Here is a 13956-nt window from a genome sequence, read left to right as displayed (position 1 = left end):
GGGCTGCGAAATGTTGAAAATATTTAAATACTAAGATCATTATAAGATCAAAGACAGTTTTGATTGGCGAGCTGCGCAACTGCCCCCCCCCCCCCCCCCACCCTAACGTGGTGGTTTTTTCTTCTTTTTTTCCCGTCTGATAACCGCCGCAACTCAGAATAGCACTTGCACCCATCCTCAACTATTTTATAGAAGTATTACGATTTCTGTCTCCCCTTACTATTTTCGTCTTCTGCAGCTCTCTCTAATACCATGATATTATTCCGAGATGTCTTAAGGAATGTCCTATCATCCTGTGCCTTCTTCTTGCCAGTGTTTTCCGTGTGTTCCTTTATTTCCCCACTCTGCGGAGAACCTCCTAATTACCTATCTTAACAATCCTCATGATGTTCAGCGTTCTTCTGTAGCACCACATATCAATCTCTTCGATTCTCTTCTATGCACGTTCTCCCATTGTCCATGATTCACTTCCATACACTACCAAGGTCCTAACGTACACTCTCAGAAACTTCTTCAGCGGATTAGGATCTATTTCTGACACCAGTAATTTTCCCTTCGTCAGAATATACCTATTTGCATGTGCTAGTCTGCTTTGTATGTCCTCCGTACTTCGCCCGTCTTGAATTATTTTGCTTACTAGGTAGCAGCATTCCCTAACTTTATCTTCTGCGTGTTCACTAATTTTCATGTTAAACTTCCTTGCTATTCTCATAGAGCACTTGCCCGCGAAAGGCAAAGGTCCCGAGTTCGAGTCTCGGTCGGGCACACAGTTTTAATCTGCCAGGAAGTTTCATATCAGCGCACACTCCGCTGCAGAGTGAAAATCTCATTCTGTATTCTCATTTTGCAACTGCTCAATATTCTTCCTTCGACTTACTCTCAATCCATATTCTTTACTTATTAGACTGTCCATTCCATTCAACATATCTTGTAATTCGTCTACACTTTCACTGAGGATAGCGAACTCATCAGCGAATCTCATCATCGATCTCCTTTCATCATTAATTTTAATTCCACTCTTGAGCCTTTCTCCCGAAGAACAGATTTACCAGTAGAAAAATTCATCCTTGTCTTCCAATCTTGTTGTGCCCTCTTGCTCCTTGTATATGTTGTGTACTACCCGTATTTCATACCTTACTTTTATTTTTCACAGAGTTTCGAACATCTGAAACCATTTTACATTGTCAAACGCTTTTTCTAGGTCGACAAACCCTGCAAGCGTGCGTTGACTTTTTCTTCAATCTTTCTTACATCGTCAAGTGCAACGTCAGAATTGCGTCTCTGGTGCCTTAATCTTTCCTAAAGCCGGACATCGACATCTAACGAATGTTCAATTTTCTTCATCATTCTTGTGTATATTATGTTCGTCAGCAGTTTATATGCAGCATCTGTTAAGCTTATGGTGCTATAGTTTTCACACTTACTTGCCCTTGGTACTTTCGGGATTGTGTCGATGATATTTTTCCGAAAGTCTTATGGTACGTAGACAGTTTCATAAATTCTATACATCAGTGTGAATAGTCGTTTTGTTTACCACTTCACGAAATGATTTCAGAAACTCCGACGGAATGTTGTCTACCTTTTCTGCCTTATCTCAAGTCATTTTGAGCTCTTTTACATTCTGACCCGCTCCCTCCTCTGCATTTAACAATGGGTCTCCCATTGGACTAGTAAAGCTATCACCCATGCTGTTAATTCCACAGTAGGTTTTTTTGATTTTTCTATATGCTGGTCTAGGGGTAGCGTCTTTGATTCATAATCAAAACGTCTTCGGTCCCGGGTTCGATCCCCGCCACTGCCTAAATTTTGTTAAATAATCAGCATTGGCGGCCGAAGACTTCCGGCAAAAGAAGTCAGCCACATTCTGCCAAAGGCCTTGTGAAAGAGGGCGGAGGAGCGGATAGAGGTTCAGGGCACTCTCTTGTCCTAGGGGTGGGAAATTGCCCCTAAAGGCGGAAGAATCAGCAATGATCAACGACATGAGGATGCAGAAGGCAATGGAAACCACTTCATTAAAGACACGTAACGTGTACCCACAGGACATGTGGCCTGTAATTGAAGAAGTGTAATGATGATCTCTCCATTGGCAAAAGAATCCGGAATAGTCCCCCATTCGGATCTCCGGGAGGAGACTGCCAAGGGGGAGGTTACCATGAGAAAAAGATTGAATAATCTACGAAAGGATAACGTTCTACGGGTCGGGGCGTGGAATGTCAGAAGCTTGAACGTGGTAGGGAAACTAGCAAATCTGAAAAGGGAAATGCAAAGGCTCAATCTAGATATAGTAGGGGTACTTTACTTTACTTCTCCGTGTCCAGATCAAATTTTATTTTTCCAATAGTTAGCCACCACAACGGCTTTGTCGTTGGCTTGTAGCAGGTCACTAAAACTGCAGGGCTCCGGCAGTAGTCGGCACATGAGCAGATGTGCCTCGTCTTGTACCTCTCCGCATCCGCCAAGAACGTCGTCATCGTTAGTGAGCAGTCCCCACTTGCACAGGTTAGTTTTGCATCTGGGTACACCAGCCCTCAGCCTATTTAGTGTTCTCCACACTGTATAAGGAAGTTTGTTTCCAGGTGCCATTTGCTCTTTTGGTATTATCTGCAGTGCGGTTTGTTCATTCTCCCATCTACGGACTCTATTATCTTCCTGTGAACCGTCAAGGATCTTGGTTCTTGCAATAAAGCTATTTCTAGACTTAAGCCTCCGAGCCTGAGTGACGTGCCCATTCAGTGGGTGTCGAGAATCTGTTTCTTTCTTTGTTCTCTCAGCGTCTGCTGCCACCTGCCTTCTGATCTTGGATGGGGCAATTCCAGCAAGTAGGTACAAATTACTCGTTGGTGTGGGTCTGAGACAGCCTGTAACAATTCTCATTGTCTCATTTACACTTACATCAACCTGTTTAGCATGTGCAGATGCTTCCCATACTGGCGCTGCATAGTCTGCTGCAGAAACACACAGAGCAAGTGCTGATGTTCTCAGTACTGATGGTTGAGCTCCCCATTCATAGTTTGTCAGCCTGCGGATGATGTTATTCCTGGAGCAGACTTTAGCTTTGGTGTTTTGGCAACGCTGCTTGAAGGAAAGCGTTCTGTCAAGTACAACCCCAAGGTATTTAGGTGTTGGACAGTGCATTAGCTTCTTACCTTGCCATGTAACGTCGAGCTCAACTCCAGCATCTCTATTGCGCAGGTGGAAAGCACATACTTGGGTTTTGTCAGGGTTTGGCTTGAGGTGATTTGCGTCATAGTATTGAGCCAGTTCTTCAAGCGCTCTAGAGATATTTCCAGATGTTGCATCAAAATTGGACCCCTGGACCACCACAGCTGTGTCATCAGCATATACGAAGAGTCTTGCATCTTGAGGTATAGGTTGGTCATTAGCGTACACATTATAAAGGATGGGAGAAAGTACACTTCCTTGTGGTAAGCCATTCTTCTGCAGTCGCCATCTACTGTACTTACCATTTAGGGAGACATAAAATCTTCGATTCTGCAGAAGACTACCAATAACCATCGTCAACCTACAGTCCCCTGTGAGGTGATATAATTTGCGCAATAGGTTTCTGTGGTTTACCGTGTCGTATGCAGCAGTAAGATCTATGAAAGCTGCTCCAGTTATTAATTTTTTTTCAAACCCGTCTTCTATATGTTGCGTCAGATTAAGTATTTCCCCACTACAAGATCTTCCTGGTCTGAAACCGGCTTGTTCCTTTTTGAGCTTTCCATCTATAGTTTCTGCCACCCGGTTGAGAATCATCCGCTCCAGTATCTTATAGAGATGGCATAGAAGTGACACTGGTCTGTAACTTGTGGGGTCCTTCATCTCCTTGCCAGGTTTTAGTAAAGCCACCACTCTCGCCTGCCGCCATAGTTTTGGAACATTCAGCTCTTTAATACAGGTGTTCATCATTTGTAGTAACCAGTTTCGAGCTTTGGGCCCAAACTGTTTTATCTGCTCCGTTCTAAGGTCATCAGTTCCAGCGGCATTATTCAGTTTCATACTCTGAATGGCGTCTTCCAGTTCGCTTGCTGTGAATGAAGCATTGAGGAGTCCGTAATCTTTTTGTTCTTGGGGTATAACTCTTTCCCTTTCTCTTTTCCCTTTCGTTTTCCCATTCTTCAGAAGTTGGCTATCAATCTGATTTGCTGTTACCCCGTTGTTCTTCTGCAGGTGGTCAGTTGGGTCCCCACTTAAGTTTTTCAGTAATTTCCATGCACGTCTGCTGTTTTGTTTCATGTCAAGATTCTCGACTAGTTTGCACCACCGTGATCTCTTATCCTCAGCAATAGCCTGCATTAGTTCCTCCCCAGCCTCCATCGTATCTTCGCTGAAGGGGTCCTGAATGAACAGGTTTTGGTACCTGTCAAGTAAGACCTTGCTGCTGCCAGTCAGACCCTGGATGTACTGGGTACGGCAACCCCTTCGGATGTTTTTCCTTGAGATCCCTTTCACAAGATCGATAAATCTACCATACTCATCTGGTCGAGGAGAGATTTTCTCAATTTCTTCGTCCAATCGCTCTTTAAATTTCTGCCAGTCTGCCTTTTTGAAATTAAACCGTTTTCGGAAAGGCACGTCCTCTGGTTTAACCATGGCATTCACAACACAAACGACGGGTCTGTGTTGTGTATTTGAGACAGGTTCTTCAACAAGCTTCATGCACTGTGCTGCCAACTTCCTACTCACAAAGATGTCGTCATGATTATATCCCCTTCTCCATCTTCTGCTGTTGAAAGATGCTGGCTGTTTTCGGTCATGAATGAGTTGTAGGTCGTTAGTGTCAGCCCAGGATTCAAGCTGTACACCATTCTCATCAGTCTCATTATATCCCCATGCTTCACCATGGCAGTTGAAATCGCCCATGACAAAATTAATATGGTCATTTGTAAAATTGTTTGGTTCATGGAAAACAAAGTCCACATCTGGTGGTTTGTACACAGACGTCACATGAACTTCTGGGCGCGAATGGTAAGTACTTCAATGTTATTTACTTCTGTCATTGCGGCTGATGTTACGTTGAGCCCGGGTCTGATGTAAATCGCGCTCCCATACTTGTCGTGAGGTCTTTCAATGGCCAAATCCGTTCTTGCTATTTTAGGTCTGTGGTTGGTGGCTCCCCGGTGTATTTCCTGCACCAACAATGCGTCGCATTTATGCTTATAGCACATGTCTGCTAATAAAACACTCTTATGACTAGAGAATCCCTCAATATTTATAGAGGTCGTCACAAGGGGTGGTCTTGATAAAGGCCGTTGCATCTTGATGTTAATTTGGTTTTGGACTTTAACTTGATCTGGTGTTAGAAGGATTAGCCGGTGAAATCTTTCACCGTTTCCAGGGTACGCCCGATTGTGCCTGTCTTCAGTCTTTAGGCTCACAACCTTCTAGGAGGCTCCTTCTTTGTACCCCTATAGTAGGGGTCAGTGAAGTGAAATGGAAGGAAGACAAGGATTTCTGATCAGATGAGTATCGGGTAATATCAACAGTAGCAGAAAATGGTATAATAGGTGTAGGATTCGTTATGAATAGGAAGGTAGGGCAGAGGGTGTGTTACTGTGAACAGTTCAGTGACCGGGTTGTTCTAATCAGAACCGACAGCAGACCAACACCGACAGCGATAGTTCAGGTATACATGCCGACGTCGCAAGCTGAAGATGAGCAGATAAGAGAAAGTGTTTGAGGATATTGAAAGGGTAATGCAGTATGTAAAGGGGGACGAAAATCTAATAGTCATGGGCAACTGGAATGCAGTTGTAGGGGAAGGAGTAGAAGAAAAGGTTACAGGAGAATATGGGCTTGGGACAAGGAATGAAAGAGGTGAAAGACTAATTGAGTTCTGTAACAAGTTTCAGCTAGTAATAGTGAATACTCTGTTCAAGAATCACAAGCGGAGGAGGTATACTTGGAAAAGGCCGGGAGTTACGGGAAGATTTCAATTAGATTACATCATGGTCAGGCAGAGATTCCGAAATCAGATACTGGATTGTAAGACGTACCCAGGAGGAGATATAGACTCAGATCACAATATAGTAGCGATGAAGAGTAGGCTGAAGTTCAAGACACTAGTCAGGAAGTATCAATACGCAAAGAAGTGGGATACGGAAGTACTAAGGAATGACGAGATACGTCTGAAGTTCTCTAACGCTATAGATACAGCAATAAGGAATAGCGCAGTAGGCAGTACAGTTGAAGAGGAATGGACATCTCTAAAAAGGGCCATCGCAGAAGTTGGGAAGGAAAACATAGGTACAAACAAGGTAGCTGCGAAGAAACCATGGGTAACAGTAGAAATACTTCAGTTGATTGATGAAAGGAGGAAGTACAAATATGTTCCGGGAAAATCAGTAATACAGAAATACAAGTTGCTGAGGAATGAAATAAATAGGAAGTGCGGGGAAGCTAAGACGAAATGGCTGCAGGAAAAATGTGAAGACATCGAAAAAGATATGATTGTCGAAGGACAGACTCAGCATACAGGAAAGTCAAAACAACCTTTGGTGACATTAAAAGCAACGGTGGTAACATTAAGAGTGCAACGGGAATTCCACTGTTAAATGCAGAGGAGAGAGCAGATAGGTGGAAAGAATATATTAAAAGCCTCTATGAGGGTGAAGATTTGTCTGATGTGGTAAAAGAGGAAACAGGAGTCGATTTAGAAGAGATAGGGGATCCGGTATTAGAATCGGAATTTAAAAGAGCTTTGGAGGACTTACGGTCAAATAAGGCAGAAGGGATAGATAACATTCCATCAGAATTTCTAAAATCATTGGGGGAAGTGGCAACAAAACGACTATTCACGTTGGTGTGTAGAATATATGAGCCTGGCGATATACCGTCTGACTTTCGGAAAAGCATCATCCACATAATTCCGAAGACGGCAAGAGCTGACAAGTGCGAGAATCATCGCACAATCAGCTTATCAGCTCATGCATCGAATCTGCTTACAAGAATAATATACAGAAGAATGGAAAAGAAAATTGAGAACGCGCTAGATGACGATCAGTTTGGCTTTAGGAGAAGTAAAGGGACGAGAGAGGCAATTCTGACGTTACGGCTAATAATGGAAGCATGACTAAAGAAAAATCAAGACACTTTCATAGGATTTGTCGACCTGGAAAAAGCGTTCGACAATATAAAATGGTGCAAGCTGTTCGAGATTCTGAATAAAGTAGGGGTAAGCTATAGGGAGAGACGGGTCATGTACAATATGTACAACAACCAAGAGGGAATAATAAGAGTGGACGTTCAAGAACGAAGTGCTCTATTAAGAAGGGTGTAAGACAAGGCTATAGCCTTTCGCCCCTACTCTTCAATCTGTACATCGAGGAAGCAATGATGGAAGTAAAAGAAAGGTTCAAAATGGTTCAAATGGCTCTGAGCACTATGGGACTTAACAGCTGTGGTCATCAGTCCCCTAGAACTTAGAACTACTTAAACCTAACTAACCTAAGGACATCACACACATCCATGCCCGAGGCAGGATTCGAACCTGTGACCGTAGCAGTCTCGCGGTTCCTGACTGCGCGCCTAGAACCGCGAGACCACCGCGGCCGGCCAAGAAAGGTTCAGGAGTGGAATTAAAATACAAGGTGAAAGGATATCAATGATACGATTCGCTGATGACATTGCTATCCTGAGTGAAAGTGAAGAAGAATTAAATGATCTTCTGAACGGAATGAACAGTCTAATGAGTACACAGTATGGTTTGAGAGTAAATCGGAGAAAGACGAAGGTAATGAGAAGTATTAGAAATGAGAACAGCGAGAAACTTAACATCAGGATTGATGGTCACGAAGCCAATGAAGTTAAGGAATTCTGCTACCTAGGCAGTAAAATAACCAATGACGGACGGAGCAAGGAGGACATCAAAAGCAGACTCGCTATGGCAAAAAAGGCATTTTGCCAAGAGAAGTCTACTAATATCAAATACCGGCCTTAATTTGAGAAAGTAATTTCTGAGGATGTAGGTCTGGAGTACAGCATTGTATGGTAGTGAAACATGGATTGTGGGAAACCGGAACAGAAGAGAATCGAAGCATTTGGGATGTGGTGCTATAGACGAATGTTGAAAATTAGGTGGACTGATAAGGTAAGGAATGAGGAGAGTCTACGCAGAATCGGAGAGAAAAGGAATATGTGGTAAACACTGATAAGGAGAAGGGACAGGATGGTAGGACATCTGCTAAGACATGAGGGAATGACTTCCATGGTACTAGAGGGAGCTGTACAGGGCAAAAACTGTAGAGGAAGATAGAGATTGGAATACGTCAAGCAAATAATTGAGGACGTAGGTTGCAAGTGCTACTCTGAGATAAAGAGGTTAGCACAGGAAAGGAATTCGTGGCGGGCCGCATCAAACCAGTCAGTAGACTAATGACCAAAAAAAAAAAAAAAATAGAATATGATGAGTCAGTTCGTTCGACGATTGCATCTTTTCCGATTTCTTCACATCTTCCCTGCGGCCATTTCGCTTTGTCTGACTTGCCAATAGTAAGGGATTTATACCGGCGTGTTAACGTCTTTATCTGAACAATTCTGTACTTTCATTTTTAGTCGAACGATTGAAGTATATCTGCTGTCACCTAAGATTTCTTTGTACATTTTCCTCCTACCAATGTTTGTCTATCCAACATCGGTGTCTATGTTCTTTAGAGACGTTACTCTTTTCCAATGGAACTTCTACTGTCATACTGCTTATCGTAGTATCCACATTCTTAGCGTCCTTCAAAAGTGTCTCCTCATTTCTCAGAACATCAGTGTCCCACTTCCAGCCACACTGATTCATCCGGACGACTCTCTTAAACTTCAGTGAGCCGTAGTCGTGTCCGGCTGTTCGAAAAGCGCGCCAGGAGGAGTGCTTTCGCTTCACATCTAGCGTTTGCGGTGGCGCTTTCGGTTTGGCACGCTCTTTGGATCGCTACCGCCCTCTGGCGGGAGGTGGAGCAAGTGTACGGTCGCGTGACGTTCGAGGAGTTCGTACTGGGCGGTGACCGAGAGAGGTGGTGGCGCGAGCGGTGCCCTGTTGTTGAGGGTCGTCAACTGCTCGCCACGTGCTTTGGCCGACTTCTTGGCTGTCAGGGGCTAAGTCTGCCTTACCCGCATGTACGTGGCTTATAAAGATTAGAAGTCGGGGTGCAGGTGATCAGTGCGTTGGACCGTATGTCTTCTTATCGGCCGATGAAACCAAGGTTTTCTAGTTCTAGTGAAGTGTGTGAGTTTCTTCACCAGTGGTTTTGTTGGGGTCGTCCCATCACCGTTTTCGTTTGCCTGTCCGCGGGAATGTGGTAATTGCTTCTTGGTAGGGCAGTTTTCATTCACACCTCGATTGGGTGATTTAGGGTCGGTGTCGCTGGTCTCTGTGGTTCGGAGTCTATGCAGGCACCGCCCTTGCTACGTCTTTCGGTTTTGAGTAACTCGGGGAGGTGGCGGCTTGTAATGGAAGTTTTGGGGCTGATCTGCTATGGCCCTGCAGACCACCAGTAACTATTCCGCCTATTGTGATTTGGGCCCTTTTACACGTGTCACTCCCTCGCCGAGCTAAGGAAATTTTTTTTTTGGCAACTGCCTTTAATGTGAAGGTTTGTGTCCTGGCTTATTCATACTTATCTTGTAACAAATATGTTATGTAACTGGCGAGAGACTACTCTTTTTGCTTAGTACAAGCTAGCTACTTAAAGTTTTTTTTCTTTGAATTGTTCCCTTATTGATATAACAAGTTTAAAATCTTTTTATTGTTAACGTTATATATATATATATATATATATATATATATATATATATATATATATATGACAACAATAAAAAATCTCTTTTAAAAATAGCTCTATCTAAAGGATATTGCAGGGTTTGACGTTAACAATGAGATTTTAAATTTATTATATCAGTAAGGGAACAATTCAAAAGAAAAAAGTTAAGTATCTAGCTTATATATATGTGTGAAGTTAAAATCTCATTATTGGCACGTTGTTAATGTCATAACTGGTAATCTCCTTTACATAATGAAAATTGTCAAGCTATTTGAAATTGTTTTGAAATTTCTTTTTAAACAAATGCCAGACTTAAAAATTTATTACTGAGAAAGCCTTTCAAAATAAAAGATAACCTTATCAGTGTGTGTTACTTCACCAGCACCTCCTGGCCCCTACTTCCACGATAACGTTTTTGGAATAATATGTATACCTGAGTTGTTTGTTTGTGAATCGCCCTAGTTGACGGTTCATTCAGTTTACTCTTCTTCATTACTGAATTGTGATCTGCGTCCATACCAGCACCTTGGTACGTCTTACAGTCCTATATCTGATTTCAGAATCTGTCTGATTATGAAGTAATGCAGTTGTAATCTTACCGAGTCCTCTGGCCTTTCCAAGTGCACCTCGTTCGCTTGCGATTCTTGAGCAGAATTTTCGCTATTACCATCTGAAATTTGATGCAAAACTGGATTAGTCTTATCTCTCATTCCTAGTGCCAGAATCCCGATAATACTTCCTTGAGTTACAACTAAAGGGTTCCAGTCACATATTATGATTATTAAATTTTTCATCTCCCTTTACGTACTGAATTACCGGTTAGTTTCATATTCTTTCTGTCTATTCATCTTCTGATGTTGACGTCGCAATGTGTACCTTAACTGTCGTGGTCGACAATTGTTTGTCTGTTCTAATGACGACAATCCACTGAATAGTTCATGTTAGCTCACTCTCGCCGGCCGTGGTGGCCGAGCAGTTCTAGGCGCTTCAGTCTGGAACCGCGCGAATTCTACGGTCGCAGGTTCGAATCCTGCCTCGGACATGGATGTGTGTGATGTCCTTAGGTTAGGTACGTATAAGTAGCTAATTCTAGGGGACTGATGACCTCAGATGTTAAGTCTCATAGTGTTCAGAGCCATTTTTGAGCTCACTCTCTGTCCTACTTTCTTATTCGTAATGAATCATATCCCAGTTATACTATTTTCTCCTGCTGTTGATATTATCCTATATATATCTGACCAGAAGTCATTATCTTCTTTCCCTTTCGCTTTGCTGACCCATACTATATCTAGATTGCGGCTTTACGTTCCCCTTTTCAGATATTCTAGTTTTCTACTACATTGAAACTTTCGACATTCCATACTCCGACTCGTAGAACGTCATCCCGTCGTTGGTTACTCCACATTTTTCTCATGGACGTCCCCCTCTTAGCAGGCCCCTCCCGCAGGTCTGGATGGGGGACTAATCCGGCATCTGTTGCCAACGGAGATGTTATCATAACACCTTTTCCATACAGGCCACATGTGCTGTTGAGAAGAATTATGTTTCCTTAATGCGGTGCCTTCTTCATCCTAACGTCGTTGATCATTGCTGATTCTTCCACCTTTTAGAGACAGTTCCCCACACCATGAGCAAGGGAGTGCACTGATCTTCAGTCCAATCCTCCGCCACCTTAGACAAGACCGTTGGCGGAACGAACGTGTTGCATACCTTTGGCCGCCATTGTGGGTTTAATAACTTTTAAGGGCTTCTCCACTCTTCAGCAGTTGCCCTGTATTCCCATTCGCCAGCTTTCATGACGTTGGCAGTCTTCCTCTTCCAGATCTCACTTCCTCATCATTGTAATTACTCCTGCTCTCCACATTGAAGTCCACGCTTCCTTTGAAATTTTTACGTTGTGACAGAGTTTGAACAGGGGATGTAAGCGTTTTACATACGGTACTTTTCATCAGAATTGTCATTGCTCATAAGTCCCCCTTCTGAATGAAAAATCTCAGAAAATTTTGGAAAACTAGCATCAGTATAAGGCTGATATTTGCACCTGCTAACTATAGGGTGTGCTCACTGCCGACCGTCCTCTTCGATTGAAAAATTGACCTACACGGGTAGCCGACAAACACGCCACCTTCCGCGCCCCCGGTGCACTTAGGTGCGACAGAAGCGGCAAGTGGCTGGAGAAGAGGCGGCGTCCCCTCGGCCGCTCGGAATAAAATAACAATAAAGGGGCAGCTGCGGAGGACGGGCCCCGTGATGAATCTAGTCTGGCGCTCGGCTGGGGCGGCTGCCTTTCAAAGAAATGGAAAGCAGGGGCAGCCGCGCCTCCATCATCGCTTTTCATTCCTGCTACCCCTTCAAGCGCAGTTAAATCATGGCCTTTATCGCACCACACGTTTCCGCCTCCCCACGCAAACTCACGCGAAACCTGCGAATTGTGTAAGGAAGGTTGAGGGAGTGGAAGCGCGAATCTCACCGAGGGGAGGAACGCATAGACAGCTACGGGACTCCCAACGTGGGGAGAGGGAGCGTCGGGGCTTCCGGTAGCTGCCCCAGGCCTTCTCCTCTGGGCACGTGGCGTTCTGTGGGCGAACCGTAGAAATCAATACATGAGGTAGGTACTGGTCTTATTTACTTATTCCCTTGTTTCTGGTTGTCGTTTCAGGCTCATTGGAACAGCTTTTACGTCAAACAAGACGTGAGTGAACATTGCCAAGTCGAAATAGTTTCATCTCTTACATGTGTCGTCCAAAGCTACATCGCATCATGCACGCCACGTGATACACACTGGCAAGACTTGTCATTGCAAGTCAACCATATCGTCCTCACCTGCTGCGGGGCGTACATAAGTGCTTCCACGAGGGCGAACAAGAAAGAGAGAGAACCCAGTTAATTAAAATCAGAATACACTCCTACAGAGTATTAATACCCTCGAGACAGATAACAATTCATTCATTTTATTTTATAATATTAATTTTCTTTCGTTGACTGAATACCGGGTGATCAAAAAGTCAGTACAAATTTGAAAACTTAATAAAACACGGAATAATGTTAATAGAGAGGTAAAAATTGACACACATGCTTGGAATGACATGGGGTTTTATTAGAACGAAAAAAAAAGACTCGTGAAAGATCTCTTGCTCGCGTCGTTTGCTGATGATCGTGTGCTAAGCCGCCACTTTCGTCATGCTTGGCCTCCCAGGTCCCCAGACCTGAGTCCGTGCGATTTTGGCTTTGGGGTTACCTGACGTCGCAAGTGTATCGTGATCGACCGACATCTCTAGGGATGCTGAAAGACAACACCCGATGCCAATGCCTCACCATAACTCCGGACGTGCTTGACAGTGCTGTTCACAACATTATTCCTCGACTACAGCTATTGTAGAGGAATGATGGTGGACATATTGAGCATTTCCTGCAAAGAACATCATCTTTGCTTTGTCTTACTTTCTTATGCTAATTATTGCTATTCTTATCAGATGAAGCACCATCTGTCGGAAATTTTTTGAACTTTTGTACTTTTTTTTGCTTCTGATAAAACCCCGTGTCATTCCAAGCATGTGTGTCAATTTGTACCTCTCTATCTACATTATTCCGTGATTTATTCAGTTTTCGAATTTATACTGACTTTTTGATCACCCATTAGTTTACATGAAGGTTTCTCCCCCTAAAGAAAAATTGGAGATTAGAGATGCAATCACAGCCAAATACTTCACATACTACAGAGCAGCATCCCGAAATCTGGTCCATGACACAGATCGATTACTCAAATTCATAACAAGCATCATAACCCACTGATCATTGGAGCGGCTCCATCTTCTTCCAAGACATGCCTTGGTGTAGAATACTTCGTCCTTAACGTCGGTTCGTGCCAAGGAAGGATGGGAAACCTCTGAGGAACGAGGGTGATATCTGTTTCTCATCGGGTGCAAATTGGCCACTATCGTTTTCAGAAGTTGGCAGGAGACCTATTCTTTGCAAGCTTGCTTACGACGAGAATACAGCAAGTGCCATAACTCGATTCCCCAGAAATTTCGTTCACTATCATGTGCCCCGGCTTATGCGTAGATACTCTGCTGTTTCTGAGAAAACGGCCGTCAAAGTTACCGACGTCATTTATATGTCTTTTATTTGCACGACAGTCTTAGCAGAAACGATGGCACGGTGACACAGTAGCTAGCACCGCAGCCTCTATCTTTTTGCGCCCCTTGTT

The sequence above is a fragment of the Schistocerca cancellata genome, chromosome 7 (assembly GCF_023864275.1).
Source record: "Schistocerca cancellata isolate TAMUIC-IGC-003103 chromosome 7, iqSchCanc2.1, whole genome shotgun sequence".
NCBI lineage: Eukaryota > Metazoa > Arthropoda > Insecta > Orthoptera > Acrididae > Schistocerca > Schistocerca cancellata.
This window is presented reverse-complemented; position numbering follows the sequence as displayed.